A 6,000-nucleotide genomic window follows, 5' to 3' on the forward strand; every position below is an offset into this window, starting at 1 on the left:
ATGTTGAAGTAAAATAAATTCTAATAAATATTCTCTCACTAAGAAATGTCAGTTTCACACAAATATTCAAACAACATAATCACATTATATTAAATTAACATTTAGATATAAAAATTTTAACAAAAGAGCGGTTTTATCACAAATACAAAATGCTGTGTATGACATTATTTAAAATTGGAATTAACTCTGGGAAAACGTGGCCTCCACTCTGAAAATATCTCTGTTTATGCGGAAACGCATAATTCTCCAATATATGTATAAATGAACGTACAAATACATAACATCATAATTATGCACATAATCGATGATCAGACAATCGGCACGTCTGTCTAACGAGCGCGAAATGTTAATCGATATCTCTTGAAATGGGACGCATACTACATCGTAATTACGATTCTGTAATGGCAGTTTAATCTATAATCGCATAATATATTCAAGTACTCCATTTCATTAATGACTTGTCGCAGACTATAATTGAATTGCAGTAATTACGCCAATACTGTACCGATTTCTCAATCGACGAAACTAAGACAAATGCGAGAATATACCTATATCAACATAAATTTTAATATGTATTTAGTTCAGTCTGATACTTCTGATTTTAATTTCAATGACAAATTTAAATATTAGGTGTTGGAATTAATTCGTAGCGTTTTTAATGAAAGAATGTTATTTATTTCACATGAGCATTAAAAAATACATTAATGAAAGTACTTCCCATGACTTGTAAAACGCTACGAATTAATTCCAACACCTAATATATAACAATATACACAGTATGCAACAGCTTACATACATCCTAAAATAAAAAAAAAAATTTCCGCGAATGGAATTAAACGATACAACATATTAAGATTTCATCGGATGTTATCAAAGAAAATAAAACCGTCATAATTGCGCGGCAAATTTGCAATACGTATCGTTAATGAGTCAATGTGGCTTCATGGTTTGTCAAAGTAATACAAATATCGATCGTTTAGTTATCGATACGTGTGAGTAGCTTAGCGAGTCCTGATATGCTAAAATACGAGGAAATAAATGCAAACTAGCGGTTTGTCTATTTTGCAAAGCATTTAACCTCGATACCAACGATCTTTGTACTTTTACTCGTGTGTCCTTCTTCTTTTCTTTCTCTGAAGACTGTCTCTTTGACCGCTTTTTCATCATGCCGATAAGGAACTTCCAATTGCCTTACATAAATAAAGTAATTCATTCGTCGTAAATCAATTTTTGTAAAGGAACAATAACAAGAATAAACAAGATTACTTATCTGACTCCCGTTGGAAGAACATATGTTATAAATGTATATCGTAAACTTAAGTCTTATTCTTGTTATTGTTTCTTTACAAAAATGAATTTCTTACATTTGAAATAACGAATTTGTGATCCGTGGAGAATGAGGACAGTCACTTGGCTTTTTAACGAAAAGACAAATTACGGCTATTTTCAACCAAAAAATAGCGGAATAGGGAAATACTCATCCTCAGTCTCACACAGAGTTTGAATTCCAACATTATTACGAGATTTTTGTCAAGACACCTATGGATTTTGCTAATGGTTTAAAGAAAAACCGAAACGTTCAAATAAGATGATACATAAGATGATATATTTGTTAATTATATAGAAATTTGCGCACCAATTTCCGCGCTGTGCTTTTATTATCCATATATTTTATTGTATTTTTTAATAAAAAAAATAATTTATGACATTATAATGTATATACATACCTATATGTATCGAAAATTTTGTGAATTAGTTTATAATATAAAATGATATTTATATAGAATCATTATCATCAAACTTGAGTCTATCAAGACAGAAATGAAGATTTGTGTGTGTGTGTGTGTGTGTGTGTGTGTGTGTGTGTGTGAAGAGATTAATTTAAATAAAAAAATGTTTGAAACGTTTCTATATCTAAAAGAAAAGTTATTCTTTTATTTTTCAAGATTTTAATTATTGGCGAAAGAATGATTTCATTTTGTTTATCAGACAAATGTAGATACAGTGTAAATAATTTTATATTCATGACGTAAAAATACAACGTTTTTGTACGATCGATAATAAATAAATTTATGAAGCTGAATACGTATGTATGTGCGATTTATACAGAAAGAGAATATATTTATATGATTTGTGTTTGATTGAGAATTAAAACTTGTTATAACTTCGAGATATTTAAAATTTAGATTTCTCTCTCCTTTAATATAAACAATAAGTACATTAATTACCTGTATATAATTGAATCAATAAATTTCTGCTTCTTTTTATATTTCATTATTTTGTATCGAGAAATATATGTAAATCACAATTTCGACGAATTCAAGGGAAATATTTTTGCTTTTTTTGTCTTTTATCTTTTCCATACTTGTAATAAAAATGTGATTATACAAACTATTTTTATGTATCTGCCTGTATGAAAAAAACAGAATACATTATTATTATAACTCGTATCATGAAGTATATAAGATCACTATTCAAGAAAAAACTAGATAATTAATACAACAGAGACATAATTTAAAAAAAATTTATTTTAGGAATTTATTTTATAAAAAATATTGTTATCAATTCTTTATAGTCAATTAAAAAAAGAGATATTAGATAATAAATAATGGAATAATTATGAATAATGGAATAAATAATGATATATGGTCAGTAAGAATAGAATCAAGCGTAACGACGTACGTTTTTTTTTCAAAAAAGAGATTAGAATTATGATTGAGATTCAAGAATACGTTTAATCCTTTATAATCTTTTCTTCTTATTCGCTATTTTCAAATCGCGATCGGAATGTGAAAGTTTAAAGTTTTGAATAACTAAAACTCTTCTGATTTATTCGTGACTAAATTTCGGTAAAAATCTCTCTTTTTTCTCTTTTTCAAGCAACTTTGTTATTTTTTGAAATTTTAATTATAAAGAAAGAAGGATATCATTGAAATTTTGAAAGTAACCATCACGATTATTACAGAAATCGTATAGTATATAAAAATTGTTTTAAAGAATCTTATATCTAAATAATATAAATGCAATTATTCTTCTTCTTGTTGTCCTCCTGTATGAATTTTGAATCCACTAAGGTGGATCAAGATGTGATCATCTTCAGTATGTAAAATAATGAGGTCAATATAAATTTGAGTCAACGTGTTACAAATAATTACAATAATGAATGTAGATCATACAATGACAGATTTTTTAGCAAGAGTTGAAGCCAATGTCGATAGATTAATTCGTCAAGTTAATCCTCGTGTATTTATTCTAGTAACGATTGCCGTGTATCACAACTTGGAAATTTTGCTAGAACAAATACACGAGGATTAACTTGATAAATCTATCGACATTGGCTTCAACTCTTGCTAAAAAATCTGTCATTATATGATCTGCTTTCATTATTTGTAACACGTTGACTCAAATTTGTATTGATCTCATTATTTTGCATATTTTACATACTGATGACGCCCACATCTTGGTCGAAACGTTTATATTTATTATTAGGTTTTGATTAAGTTTTAAATATATGACTTTCACTAACGACATCCTGCGTGTGTCTGTTTTACTCTTTCATTCATATATTGTATAATTTAAGCCACGTTTAGTAAATTTAAATTAACATTAATTTTCTTTTTCTCAGAATTCATATAATCCGAATTTTTTTATTCTTTTGATTCAACTTGAATCATATACTATTCTATACAGAACACTACTTTATTATGGTATTTTATTATAGTATTTACACTACTATATAATACTACTTTTTTACGTTTAGAATCCTCTAATAAGATACGTAATAAATATCACTATACTCTTTCCTATATTCTACTCTCTCTTTTTCGTTCCCGCAGCGATCCGAAGTCTAACCACTTTCTCATCTAGCCAGCACCATGTCCCCGTCCTTCCTTTCTCTGTCATCATTCTTACAGTGTGAGAATCGCGTCGTAGCGGACACGTTACACGAGGGATAACATACGATACGCAATAAGCTCGCGACTCGCGATTTTTCGTCCGTCACGATGTGTACATCGTAAGATACTGGTTATCAGGCTTTTTGCAACTGCAAAACCGAGATAGGAGACAAAGAGAGAGAGAGAGAGAGAGAGAGAGAGAGAGAGAGAGAGAGAGAGAACAAATCTATTAATAATCTTGCCTGAAATTCTTATGAATTCATAGTGAATGTCAACGTTTATTTTGTCTTTCAAAGCCACGTCAATTGAATTACGAATTTGAGCGATTTTATCCTTTTGATATTTTAAGATTATAGATCAATAGATAAATTTACATTTATTCTTATAATAAGAATAACATTATTTTTTTTTTCCAATCTTATTCTTAAGAATAAGTTTCAAAGGATATATATATATAACCTTTGGTAAAAATTATTTATAACATTACGATACTTTGGTGATTTTAATAATATTTCTATAATTATTAGATTATAATATACTAGACACAAAATAAAGATAGGACGGAAACTATTGAAAGATATTAGAGTAAACTCGCATCTTGTCATTATCGTCACAGCAGAAATTTTAAATACGTTACAACAATTATTTTCTCATCTATAAGAATAATTATGCTTTGTATAGCAACACAACAAATTAAAAAATTGTCCCTCTTTGCTATAATTTATAGATTAAAACGCAATGAAACATGGCAATTCACTGTTTTCAAAGTTTTCCTGTTTAATGATATTAAAAAAACATTAAAACGGATAACGAAAGAGAAAAAGAAGGGAGGAAGAAGTAGGATGGAAAAGGCGCGAAGAAAACAAGCATGCGTTTAGCACTGACTAACCCCATTTGGTAGCAAAGCGAGAGAAATCCATTCCAAGGCGCGTTGGAACATTACCCAAACCATCTCACCGATGCGGAGCCCTGAAACCCAGGCATGGTTGCCATAGTGACCGCGTCCATCCTCCCCTACTCGTACTCCATCCCCCATAACTCCCCTTCCTACCTCTTCTCTTTCTCTTCCCCCCCATGGCCATCCTCCCTTTTCCCCTTATTCACCTTCATCCTCACTATTCCTCACCCTCTTTCCCTCAACCTCTGCATCACTATCCTTCACCGACATCCCCTTGCACTCCTCGTCGCTTCTCTCTCCTCACTGCAGCAGCCCCTATTCCATACCGAGCCCCTTCCTCCTCTTTCCCGGCACAACGTCAGCCGATATCAAACTGCGATATCAATTACCACGACGGCAAACTACCGCACGAAGCCCGGCGATGAATTTACGGGTCGGAGCACGTGTTTTATGCAGTTTGTCGGTTGACGGAGTGAATATTGCGACGCGATATGTACGTGCGGGAGGTAAACGTTCGTGTTCACACGCGTTCGCATCGACTTATCCGTGACAATCGTCGCACGGTAATTTGGCACACGATACACGAAAAGTCCAGCCTAATGTCACTCCCATATTTATTTTGGATTAACAGAATCTCTTTTATTTGAAAATAAATTCTTTGTATGATACTGCAGAATAATTTATTACAGATTTATACAAAAGTCCTTTAAAAATAATATCACTTATTTTACAGTTTTAGTCTTTATTTTTTTTTATTATTATTTTTTGTTTGTCCTTTGTAAATTTGCTGAAGTATAACATACTCGATAATTGATGTTATATTTCCATGTTGTTATCAATCACGTTTTTTGAAAATATTGCCCATATAAAGAGCAGAAATGATGAAACATGTCAAACCAATGATGCTTTATATTACGAGCTTTGTATGAGCATTTTTGTATGTATAATAGGTCTGCAATAGACAGTTATATTGAAATTATATAGATTAAACATTCGAATCACTCTAATCTATCTATCTATTTCAAGGTAATAGTTCTATGAAAAATGTTATATTTATTTGAAATATTCATGAATCCATTACTTGAGTTAAAAGAAAAAAATAATTTAACTTATCGATACAATGCACAGAATTATATAAAATATAGCCAAATTAATAGTATTCAAAATACTTAATTATTCCAAAAAATAAATTTGCATACGAATTTT

This window comes from Acromyrmex echinatior, chromosome 3 (assembly GCF_024713525.1).
Source record: "Acromyrmex echinatior isolate Ae372 chromosome 3, ASM2471352v2, whole genome shotgun sequence".
NCBI classification, from domain to species: domain Eukaryota; kingdom Metazoa; phylum Arthropoda; class Insecta; order Hymenoptera; family Formicidae; genus Acromyrmex; species Acromyrmex echinatior.